The 13399-nt window shown below is 40.2% G+C and overlaps 1 protein-coding gene and 1 pseudogene across 1 annotated transcript in view; one reads left to right on the forward strand and one right to left on the reverse strand.

The window, feature by feature from the left end:
• The window catches only part of LOC130298011 (oocyte zinc finger protein XlCOF7.1-like), an 89991-nt gene that overhangs the window by 37440 nt on the left and 39152 nt on the right, over positions 1-13399 (reverse strand). The window lies entirely within an intron of this gene.
• LOC130298016 (oocyte zinc finger protein XlCOF6-like) overlaps positions 1-13399 on the forward strand; it is a 45805-nt pseudogene that overhangs the window by 19171 nt on the left and 13235 nt on the right.

Consider the following 13399-nt stretch of genomic DNA (forward strand, 5'->3'; position numbering starts at 1 on the left):
GGAAAATTGATGCTGAACTTTAAAGCCCTCTGATGTCTTCCAAAAGTAAAAACATCTCAACTCTATGATGCAAATATAAAGTAGACATATTGTATATGTGAATCAATATATAATCTATTTGGAATGTCTGTTTTCCTTATAAACAGAGAGCTTCAAAGTTAGAAAAATGCAAATATTTCAAATTTTTCATGAAATTTGGGAATTTTTCACCAAGAAATGATGCAAGTAACGACAAAAATTTACCACTAACATGAAGTAGAATATGTCACGAAAAAAAACATTCTCGGAATCAAATTCATAAGTAAAAGCATCAGAGTTATTAATGCTTAAAGTGACAGTGGTCAGAGGTGCAAAAAATGCTCCCGTCCTTAAGGTCATAATGGGCTTGATACTTAAGGGGTTAAAAGAAGTAAAACAAAATCAAACCTATATCATTTAGGTATCCTTATACCGTATGGACCTACAGAATAAAGGCAAGGTGTCATTGTTACCGATAAGTGCTGCGTAGAAACGGAAGCCCCAAAATGTTACATAATAGTGGGGTTTTTTTTTTTGCCTCACAAATATTTTTTTTTTTTGTTTCACCGTAGATTTTGTGGTGAAATGATTGATGTCATTGCAAAGTAAAATTGGTAGCGCAAAAAACCAACAACAACCTCATATGGGTCTGTAGGTAGAAAACTGAAAGCGTTCGGATTTTTAGAAGGTGAGGAGGAAGAAACGAAAGTGAAAAAACCCTTAAAAAGTCCTTAAGGGGTTAAAGTATTTTTTTTATTAAACCATAAGGAAAACTATACAAGATGATACTGACCTGATGGATAAGTATAATGTCAGTTGTGACATCACGTTATATGGTAGATGATGAAAAAATCCCAAATTAGCAAAAATTGTATTTTATTTCAATTGAATTTTATCCCACAATTTTTTTTCTATTTCACAGTAAAATTTGTCCCACAAAAAACAAACTCTCATGTGACTCTAGATGGAAAAATGTAAATAAGGTTAATACTCAATTATATAATCTGTGTTATTCTCTGCAGATTCTTGTAGCAGGAGATCAGAGGAGAATCTTATATCTTCAGATTATAAAGCAGATGATGATATCACACAAGATACATATGAAGAACATTCCATTATCCCAGATACACCCTCAGCCCTTCACAGCCAAGATCTGTCATCTCATCCTTATATACAGGTCCTGTCTTCTCACTCATCACAGGATGTTCAGCAAAATAAAGGTCACAGAAGGAATGATGGACATCAAAGAGATCACACAAGAGAGAAACCATATTCATGCTCAGAATGTGGGAAATGTTTTACTGACAAATCACATCTTGTTCAACATAAAATAACTCACACAGGGGAGAAGCCATTTTCATGTTCAGAATGTGGGAAATGTTTTAATAAGAAATCAAATCTTATTCAACATCAAAGAACTCACACAGGAGAGAAGCCATTTTTATGTTCAGAATGTGGTAAATGTTTTACTTTTAAATCAAGTTTTGTTAAACATCAAAGAACTCACACAGGAGAGAAGCCATTTTCATGTTCAGAATGTGGTAAATGTTTTGCTCTGAAATCAATTATTGTTCAACATCAAAGAACTCACACAGGAGAGAAGCCATTTTCATGTTCAGAATGTGAGAAATGTTTTGCTCAGAAATCAATTCTTGTTCAACATCAAAGAACTCACACAGGGGAGAAGTCATTTTTATGTTCAGAATGTGGGAAATGTTTTACTCACAAATCAGAGCTTGTTGTACATCAAAAAACTCACACAGGAGAGAAGCCATTTTCATGTTCAGAATGTGGGAAATGTTTTGCTCAGAAATCAAATCTTGTTCAACATCAAAGAACTCACACAGGAGAGAAGCCATTTTCATGTTCAGAATGTGGGAAATGTTATACTCAACATTCACATCTTGTTAAACATAAAAGAACTCACACAGGGGAGAAGCCATTTTCATGTTCAGAATGTGGAAAATGTTTTGCTCGGAAAACAAATCTTGTTAAACATCAAAGAACTCACACAGGAGAGAAGCCATTTTCATGTTCAGAATGTGGAAAATGTTTTACTCAGCAATCAAATCTTGTTAAACATCAAAGAACTCACACAGGAGAGAAGCCATTTTCATGTTCCAAATGTGGGAAATGTTATGCTAAGAAATCAAATCTTGTTCAACATCAAAGAACTCACACAGGGGAGAATCCATTTTAATGTGCAGAATGTGGGAAATGTTATACTGGGAAATTAAATCTTGTTAAACATCAAAGAACTCACACAGGGAAGAAGCCATTTTCATGTTCTAAGTGTGGGAAATGTTTTACTCAGCAATCACATCTTATTAAACATAAAAGAACTCACACATCTATATAGTAACCAAGTACATAGGATAGTTGACAGTAATACATACATATATATTTATACAATATATGCTTCATCTCCAAACTTGTTATCAATTTTTAAGAAGTTTTCTTTCTTTCTTCTTATTATTATTCTTATATTAATCTCCGCACACTGGACTTATAATAAATGTAATATTGTCCCTGACGTTGTATATAGGGAATGTAACGCGTCAGTGTTGTCCCCGCCCCCTTCTCATTATGATTATAGAGACTTTAGTTCAAACCATCAGTGCAAAAAAACTTCCCAGTTCAAAACCTGTTTCATGGCAAAATTTCTTGAGCAATTCCTTGGAGACTTGTTCTCCTTAGATTACTTTTACAACCTTTTAATTAAATAATTGATTATTACGTTTTATGCTAGACGTCAGGTTTATCTATTTCTTTTCCTATCTATTTCTATCTTTTTTTTTTCTAAAGAGTTTATTATTTAGAGTTTGTAATTTCTGTATTATTGCGGCAATATGAATATTATTGTGGTGTAACAAGGATTTGTTACTATCACGCAATGCTAATTATTTGGGAAAATATGGGTTAATCTTAAAAGAATTTGTCATATAAAAAATAATCTTAGGTTTACACCAGTGTGGTTTAACCCTAGGTTGAAGAAATTTAATGAATTTTCAGATAGTGGTTCTTGGATTAAGGTCGGGGTAAGATTAATTGAACACATTTTTGTGAAAGGGAAAACGTGCACTTTTGTAGAATGTTTTGGATCATTGTCTTGTTGGAAGACAAATCTCCGTCCCAGTCTCAGGTCTTTTGCAGACTCCATCAGGTTTTTTTCCAGAATGGTCCTGTATTTGGCTCCATCTATCTCTTCCCATCTATTTTAACCATCTTCCCTGTCCCTGCTGAAGAAAAGCCCAAACCATGATGCTGCCACCACCATGTGTGACAGTGGGGATGGTGTGTTCAGGGTGATGAGCTGTGTTGCTTTTACGCTAAACATAACGTTTTGCATTGTTGCCAAAAAGTTGGATTTTGGTTTCATCTGACCAGAGCACCTTCTTCCACATGTTTGGTGTCTCCCAGGTGGCTTGTGGCAAACTTTAAACAACACTTTTCATGGATATCTTTAAGAAATGGCTTTCTTCTTGCCACTCTTCCATAAAGGCCAGATTTGTGCAGTATACGACTGATAGTTGTCCTATGGACAGAGTCTCCCACCTCAGCTGTAGATCTCTGCGGTTCATCCAGAGTGATCATGGGCCTCTTGGCTGCATCTCTGATCAGTCTTCTCCTTGTATGATCTGAAAGTTTAGAGGGACGGCCAGGTCTTCATAGATTTGCAATGGTCTGATACTCCTTCCATTTCAATATTATCGCTTGCACAGTGCTCCTTGGGATGTTTAAAGCTTGGGACATCTTTTTGTATCCAAATCCGGCTTTTAACTTCTCCACAGTATCTCGGACCTGCCTGGTGTGTTCCTTGTTCTTCATGATGCTCTCTGCGCTTTAAACGGACCTCTGAGACTATCACAGTGCAGGTGCATTTATACGGAGACTTGATTACACACAGGTGGATTCTATTTATCATCATTAGTCATTTAGGTCAACATTGGATCATTCAGAGATCCTCACTGAACTTCTGGAGAGAGTTTGCTGCACTGAAAGTAAAGGGGCTGAATAATTTTGCACGCCCAATTTTTCAGTTTTTTATTTGTTTAAAAAGTTTGAAATATCCAATAAATTTTGTTCCACTTTATGATTGTGTCCCACTTGTTGATTCTTCACAAAAAATTACAGTTTTATATGTTAATGTTTGAAGCCTGAAATGTGGAAAAAGGTTGAAAAGTTCAAGGGGGCCGAATACTTTCGCTATGCACTGTATATCACATGTATAAATGCACTGTAGATTGAATACTTTCAGGTTGATTCACATAATATTATTGAATTTGTGGGGAATTGGTTCTATAATAAAAAAGATATGACCCAAATATACAAAAAATTATTGGTGGAAATAGTCAAAGAAAATTTACATAGAGTAGAAGGGAGGTGGATAAAACAATTTCAGTGTAAAAATTAAGATTTTGGGGGTCGTGTATTTAAGAATGTTAATAGGATTTCAATTAATAGGGATCACAGATTTATCCAGTGGAACATTTTGTGGAAAACTCACCTGGCTCCGGTTGATTTGGTGAGATTTGGGTATAGGCTTGACGCAGAATGCCCAAGATGCCAGCTAAATGAGGCGGATTACACCCATATTATTTGGGCGTGCAGAAAAATTCAGAAATATAGGGAAAGGATATATGAAGAACTTAAAAAGAGATTGGGGATAGATATAGCATTTACATTTGAGGTAGTTATTTTGGGAGATAATACGGAAATAAATAAGAATTCAGAACTTTGCTTGAAATTCCTCTTTTATGCTCGATTATTAATTGTAAGATTGTGTCTTTCAGAGGTGGTCCCAGATATAAGGACTTGGATAAATCTAATAAGTAAAGAGATATGAGTTACTGGCAAACAAAGGATCCGCTAGGGAAGGGAAAAGACTGGTGGAGACATGGGATAAATGGACAGATTAAAACAGCATTAAACGTTTATTAAAATAATTTATTTCCCCCTTTTATTCTCTTCACTTCGGTCTCTCTTTATGTGAATGTAATTATCGTTATATATGATTTGATAAAAATACATTTAAATTAAAAAACAATGATTTGTTGCTTTTTTTAATCTTTTGTTAACAATAAAAGAGACATTGGGAAAAAAAGTTTTTCTTTTATAATATAATCTCCGATCCAGCGATGTCATCTCTATAATTTTACATGGGAGGTAAAGAGTCTCATATATGGCTACAAGGTAACAGGACATGAGCAGATTAGACATATACAATCACTTCTATCTTCTGGCTTCTAGGACATTCTGATCCTATAGGTGTTAGATTAGTGGGGTCTCCTACTCTACACAGGGTCCTTCCTTAGGTTATAGAGGGAAGAACAAGTTGTATTCGGCTGAAGTGCGGAGAAGAATTAACCAGGTGGCTCTATGGTTGGTTCCCAGATCTCTGAGGGGATGAAGCCAGCTGTGCGCTCTCCGTTCAAGGAAAGGAATTGTTAGACGTCATTTGTTAATTTAAAGGGGTATTTTTTATATCAACTGGCTTCAGAAAGTTAAACAGATTTGTAAATTACTTCAATTAAAAAATCTTAATCCTTCCAATAATTATCCGCTGCTAAAGTTGAGTTGTTCTTTTCTGTCTGGCAACAGTGCTCTCTGCTGACATCTCTGCTTGTCTCGGGAACTGCACAGAGTAGAAGAGGTTTGCTATGGTGATTTGCTTCTACTCTGGACAGTTCCCTAGACACGTGTCATCAGAGAGCACTTAGATAGAAAAGAACAACTCAACTTCAGTAGCTCATAAGTACTGAAAGGATTAAGATTTTTTAATAGAAGTAATTTACAAATCTGTTTAACTTTCTGGAGCCAGTTGAAATATATATAAAAAAGTTTTTTCCTGGATAACCCCTTTAACCTGTTCAGGACTTAGGGCATATGCATAGAGCCCTGCATCCCGAGTCCTTAAGGACGTAGTGCGTATGGATACGCCAGTGGGAATTCCGGTCCTCGCCGCTAGCCGGTTGGGGACCGGACCGGAATGCCTGCTGAAATCATTCAGCAGGCATCCTGGCACATCGCCGAGGGGGTCCTGAGAGCCCCCCCTATGTCGGCGATCAGAGAAAATCGCATGTCAATTTAGGCATGCAATTTACTCCTATTCCGGGCTGATTGGGTCTCTAGTGACCTGATCGCCCGGAAAATAGGGATGATCGGAGCTGTCAGTGAAAGCCCCGATCATCATGAGGGATAGGAATGAGGTTGCAGTGCTGCGATCTCCTCCTATCCCCTGCCATTAGTCAGAAATGAATTCTGACCAATGGCAATGCACGACAGGGGGTTGCCAAGGAAACCCCCGCTCTGCCCACCCCTGGATGTCGGGCAGAACTGGGGGAGAAGATGGCGGTGGGTACGTGAAGAGAAGATGCCGTGGGGACCGCCGATCATCGGTGGAGACTGCGGAGATCAGCGGCGCAGGTAGAGAGGCGACGGTGGGGGGGGGGAGAAAGGTGTCAGTAAAGCGATCTTTACTGCTGCCCTTCTAGTGGTTGGCAAACTGCAACTCCCAGCATGCCCAGACAGCCAAAGGCATGCTGGGAGTTGTAGTTTTGCAACATCTGGAGGGTCACAGTTTGGAGACCACTATTACAGTGGTGCCCAAATGGTGGCCCTCCAGATGTTGCCAAACTACAACTCTCAGCATGCCTAGACTGCCCAGGCATGCTGGGAGTTGTAGTTCTGTAACATCTCTCCCTTCAGATTTTGCAATTTTCATGAATTGAAAATTTGGAAAATTGCTGCTCTACTTTGAAACCCTCTAATGTCTTCAAAAAGTAAAAAATATGTCCATTTTATGATGTCAACATATAGTAGACATATTGTATTTGTGAATCAATATAACATTTATTTGGAATATCCATTTTCCTTACAAGTAGAGAGTTTCAAAGTTAGAAAAATGCTAAAAAAAATTAATTTTCATGAAATTTGGGGATTTTTTACCAAGAAAAGATGCAAGTAACGCCAAAAATCTACCACCAAAATAAAGTAGAATATGCCACGAAAAAACAATCTCAGAATCAGAATAATCGGTAAAAGCGTCAGAGTTATTAATGCTTAAAGTGACGGTGGTCAGAATTACAAAAAAGGGCTCAGTCCTTAAGGTGAAAATGAGCTGCGTCCTTAAGGGGTTAAGTCATGTGATCCGTTTATCATGTGATATTTGTTAGGACCTGCGAGTCATGTGATGTACCCATGATTGAATGGTCACAGGTAACTAAGTAACTTGCCACCAATGAGCATTAGTCTAGCCCACACTATATAAAGGGCTGTATTCTGATCCTTCTTCCTGTTTGTTCCTGTGTTAGTTCCGGGATCATCAGATAAGACAAGCACAGATTTATCTCTTATCTCTACTCATCTCAGATAGGCCTCAAGCCATCTCACAGCAGCCACTTATAACTCCGGGACTACTTCCAAGCCAAAGTAACAGTAGCACAGTGGTTCACTCAAGTGTATGCTCAGTCCTGACAAGTGTGCGAGGTTACCTGCAAACCAGAGACCTCAGAACCGTAAAGACTGTTAATGGTTGTTATTGCTGCACAAGCTACAAGGAAAGAGTTAACGTTCTGATAACTTCAGCCGTGGACATTCTATTACTTCCATCACCGTTTCTGGGCAGATTATCGGCAGTGAACCAACTGGAAAAACCTGCACCCTGGCGTCACGATACAAGTAAGGGGTTAATACCAACTCGCCCCCACACAGGGTTAATACCACCAGACCCTGCAGCTAGCTTGTATCACCCGACTACCACACTACTTCCCCCTAATGATCTGCACTACTGCCCCCTAATGATCTGCACTACTGCCCCCTAATGATCTGCACTACTGCCCCCCTAATGATCTGCACTACTGCCCCCTAATGATCTGCACTACTGCCCCCCTAATGATCTGCACTACTGCCCCCCTAATGATCTGCACTACTGCCCCCTAATGATCTGCACCACTGCCCCCTAACGATCTGCACCACTGCCCCCTAACGATCTGCACCACTGCCCCCTAACGATCTGCACTACTGCCCCCTAATGATCTGCACTACTGCCCCCTAATGATCTGCACTACTGCCCTAATGATCTTTGACACTGCCCCCCTAATGACCTGCACTACTGCCCTAATGATCTGCACCACTGCCCCCTAATGATCTATGACACTGCCCTCTAATGATCTGCACCACTGCCCCCTAATGATCTGCACTACTTCCCTAATGAACAGTTTAGATGTTTTCAGAATACTTTACCCAGTTTCCCTGCTTGTCTTTCCATTAACCTGTAGACCTGACCTCTTGGTTCCACCCAACACCCACCAGCAATCTACTTTTGTTACTATTGCTTATGTTTACATGTATATATGGATTTGCTCTATTCTTGACTTTATATTTGGTATGAACTTTTGCTAATAATCAGAGGTGGCTCTCCTATTAGGCGAGCTGGGCTGCTGCCTAAGGCCTCGCGCTGGAGGGGGGGGGGGCCTAAAGGGGGCTGCTGCTGCTTCTACTTCCTAAATGGGACTTCTGCTACTACTGTCTAAAAGGAGCTGCTAATACTACTGCCTGAAGGGGGCTGCTGCTGCTGCTACCACTTTCTAAAGGGAGCTGCTGCTACTATTGTCAAAGAAGGCTACTACTACTGTCTAAAGGGGGGGGGGTACTGTTTATTTTACCTAAAGGGGGCTGCTTCTACCTCCTAAATGGGGCTAATACTACTGCCTAAAGGGGGCTGCTGCTGCTGCTACCACTTTCTAAAGGGGGGGGGGTACTATTTATTTTACCTAAAATAGGCTGCTGATTTTCCTACCTAAAGGGGGCTGCTTCTACTATATGCTGGGGGCTGCTACTACTATATAGGGGGACCTACCTACAGGTGACACCTACTTACTTGAGACACCTGTATAATGCAGAAACCATGTAAGGAGAATCTATCTACCCTTCCCCAAACCCACGTATCTACCCACTCTACTATGTGGGACACTCCTGTTATTATTACTGTATAGAGCGCTAAAGGTGCTAGAAAAATCTAAAATGTTTGTCTGGCAGGTTCTGTGGAGTTGTGGCTGAAAGAAATAATCATGACGGTCTGGGCTGTATAGAGAAGGAAAGTGATGAGAGAAGAGGTCACCTGATGTAACTGTATGTAATCAGTACTGTTCTATGGTGTGTAGAGCCGGGGTCACTACTGTCTGTGTATAGCGGTGTTATAATGTGTAGTCATGGTGTGGTACAATCATTTGTCCCTTGTATAGTGGTGTTATTGGTGATACTGTGTATAGCGGTTTTATCCAGTATCAGTATGGTAGTATTATCCTGTCACTATATCGTGGTCATTAGGGCTGCAGATAACCATTATTTTAATAATCGATTAGTTGCCGATTATTTCGTCGATTAATCGGAAAAATGTCAAAATGCCAAAAAAAAGGGGTTCAGCTGATTCTACTTGATAAATCATGTACAATGGCCATATTAATAGTTTGTACCATGTGATTTGACCTAACAGCAGAATTTTTTAGTTTTTTTATGTTTATGCCGGTTGTTGTCATTATTAATGATCCTGTACAAAAACCAGCGTAAATTTGATACTGCCGCATGGGTAACTGTCTGAACTATTAAAATAACATGTTAATGATTTACTAACATTTAATTTTAATAGTTCAGACAGTTCGCCACGCGGCAGTATCACATATGTAAACATTTTTTTTTACTTTTTTTGTATAGCAATAGGAAAAGGGGGAGCTAATTTTTATTAGGGGAGCGGTTTATTTCCATTTAATTTTTTTTACTTTACACTTTTTATATAGCACTCCTATACACATGTGGGTATGTGCAGACTGCAGAGCATTGCACCTGACCCATGTCTGTTGTACAGACTCTATAGTACAAACACTAGGGTGCAAATGCTCTGCAGCCCCCCATGTGTATAGCAGTGTATATGTACTACAAACACACTGCTTTACCCATGGGTGTATGTGCAGAGCATTGCATCCTAGTGTCTGTAGTACAGACACTAGGATGCAATGCTCTGCACATACTACCATGTGTATAGCAGTGTGTATGTAGTACACACTTACGCTGTTTACACACGCAGCTCTGCTACATACTCACACACTTAGTTCTGCTACATACACAAACTCACACACTTAACTCTGCTGCATACACACACTCAGCTCTGCTACATGCACACACACACACTCAGCTTTGCTACTTACACACACTCAGCTCTGCTGCATACACACACTCACATATTCAGCTCTGCTACATACACACACTCACACACTCAGCTCTGCCACACACACAATCACACATAACTCTGCTGCATACACACACTCAGCTCTGCTACACACACACACACACACACACTCAGCTCTGCTACATACACACATTCACACACTCTGCTCTGCTACATACACACATTCACACACTCTACTCTACTACATACACACACACACTCAGCTCTGCTACATACACACAATATCGCACTCAACTCTGCTGCATACACACTCAACTCAATTTTCACAAAGTCTAGAGCCGCTCATAGGACTCTAGGCTTATATATATTATGATCGTGTCATCAATGTTGTTGAATGTTTTGATTCTATGATTTTCACTTTTACCTTTTTCATGTATATTTAGTCCACAATATGACAGGTTTCTTAGGTTTATATATATTTATAATAAGACACACACTAGCACTTAAACTCAACTAAAATGAAATGAAGTCCTGTGCTTCTTAGTTGGTCCATTGACAGTCAGCACTGTAATTGCGGTGGTGGTCTTACTTTTCCTTTGTGGGAAATTTGGTTATGATACCGTTCTGTAGACACGTTATGAGATGTCCCCTTATTGCCGTGTGGTCATATGTCACCTCTGGGTCTCCGTCCTTTGCCAGCAACTCATAAGCAAAAGCGATGGCAAACACTCCACAGTCGTAGTTATTACTCTGCTGGTCTACGTCCAGAAAGTGCAGATGATTAAGGGGCTCGTGTACCACTCCACTGTATAGGTTTGTTATCTGGTCACATATGGAAGGTGACAGATTGTGGGTTCTTATGCTGTCGGCCACCATGATCTTGCCATCTCTATAGCAGGTGGTTAGCCAATGCATTCTTTTCCAGTCGTTATGGATCTGAACGGCATCTTTTGTTACCTCGTACCCGGGAAAGAGGACAGAGGCCACAGGCTGGAGGCCATCGGAGTCGGGGAATTGCCTTTGGAGGAGATCTTGAGCCATGTTGATGATCTCATCGTCCAGCATGCCGTCATAGCCTTGACTTTGCAGCACTGACATTTGGTCGGGAGACAGGTCCTTGGTGTTCTGTGGTGTGTAGATATTGGGCTCATCCTGGGATGGACCTTCATCTTCACCACTTTGATCACACTTGCCTTCTGTCCTGGGTTTCTTGGCTGGTGGTGCGGTGTCAGGCTCCTCCGAGGCCGCAGCCTTTCTCTTCTCTTCTTCTAAGTTGTCATCATCAGAAGATTGGTTTTTATTGGTTGGTTTCTCTACAATAACTTCTTCTAAGTCGTCATGTTGTGTAGATTTATATTTCTTAATACAGATGTAGAATATGACCCCGATCACTAACAGGGTAAATAATCCACTGGGTATAGCAATAATATAAAGCTCCATGATCGCTCTCAATCACAGTCTGAGGCTGAAGCTGGTTACACAGAACCTTTCATCAGTCTGTCCAGCATTGTCACATCATCCAGGACTATTTTCTTTGGTGCATTTTACTTTTCCATCCACAGGACTTGTTTTTTGGCACAACTGATTGTACTTTGTAATGACACCTTCTATTTTACTATAAAATGTCCAGCGAAACCAAGAAAATATCATTTGTGGAGTAGGAATTAAAGAGAAAAAAAAATGTGCAACTTTTGTTTTTTTTTGTTTTTCCACAGTGCAGTTCATGGTAAACCTGGCACGTTCTCTTTATTTTGTCATTTAATAGGATTTCAGCGATACTCATAGTTACATTTGGTTTATACTATCACACTTCTTTTAGAAAAGTAGAAACCTTTTTTTTCCCCCAAATAAATCTTCTTCCAATTCCCCTATTCTGCCCCTTATGACTTTCGCCATCTTCCATGTACAGGGCTGTTTGTGGGGCGGGTTGCGCTGTCATCTACAGGTTTTAATGGCGCCATTTACCATTTTTCTTTAGAATGGACTCATTGGGAGAGATTCATCAAATCCGGTGCAGAGGAAGAGTGAAGCAGCCGCCCACAGCGACCAGTCAGACCGCATATCCCATCTTTATAAAGGCCTATGAAAAATGAAAGTAGCGATCTGATTGGTCTTCATGGGCGACTTATCCCCTCCTCCTCCACACGGGTCCGATAAACCTCTCCCATTACAGATTATTTATACACCATATTTTATTGTATTATAATGTAAGTCAATGGTAAAAAGATCCTGTAGTAATGTGAAGCGCAGAATCTGTTTTAGCGTCTAACGTTACGTTTTTGTCCTTTCCAAGAGTATAAACGGAATCACAAACACAGTTATCAAAACCCGTCCAGAGGAAAAGTTCCCCAGTTGCCCATAGCAACCAATCAGATGGCTTCTTTCACTTTGCAGAGGCCTTGGTAACAATGAAAGAAGCGATCTGATTGGTTGCTATGGGCACCTTTTCCTCTTGAAGGGTTTTGATAAATCTCCCCAGTGTGACTCTCGCCCCCTACTGGACACATTACACAACTAAGAACCATGCCGGCTGCTTCACAATACCAATATCTTCCCACTATGTTTTATCACCATTTCTGGGAGAGAAAAGGCCCCAAAAAAGGCTCAAAAATCTGTCCCAAAAGGAGCCAATATTTCCTGTAGAATCCCTATAAATGTAATGGGGAAATGGCTTTTTGTGCACAGTTTAATGTTCCAGCCATTATTGTTACAGAAAATGGTGGGGATTATAGCCTAAAGCTTGGACCTGTATGCCAGGAAAGTTTAACTTGTTACATCCCGGCCTGCGTGACTTGCTGCACCACTTAAGCAGGACTAGGTCTGTGCATCGGTATATGGCAGTGTTTCCCAAACAGGGTGCCTCCAGCTGTTGCAAAACACCCAGCATGCCTGGACAATTTTATGAGATGTTTTTCTATTTTAGAAACTACTCTCAGCTCCCAGCATGTACTGACAGACCATGCATGCTGAGAGTTGTAGTTGTGAACACAGCTGTAGGCACACGGATTGGGAAACACTAAGTTAGGATCTGTTTTCTAACTCAATGTTTCCCAACCCGTGTACCTCCAGCTAGTGCAGAACTACAACTCCCAGCATGCCTGGACTGTCTGGGCATGCTGAGAGTTGTAGTTTTGCAACATCTGCACAGTGGTCTTTAATCTGTGGCCCTCCAGATATTGCAAAACTACAACATCC

Source organism: Hyla sarda, assembly GCF_029499605.1.
Source record: "Hyla sarda isolate aHylSar1 chromosome 1 unlocalized genomic scaffold, aHylSar1.hap1 SUPER_1_unloc_16, whole genome shotgun sequence".
Taxonomy (NCBI): Eukaryota; Metazoa; Chordata; class Amphibia; order Anura; family Hylidae; genus Hyla; species Hyla sarda.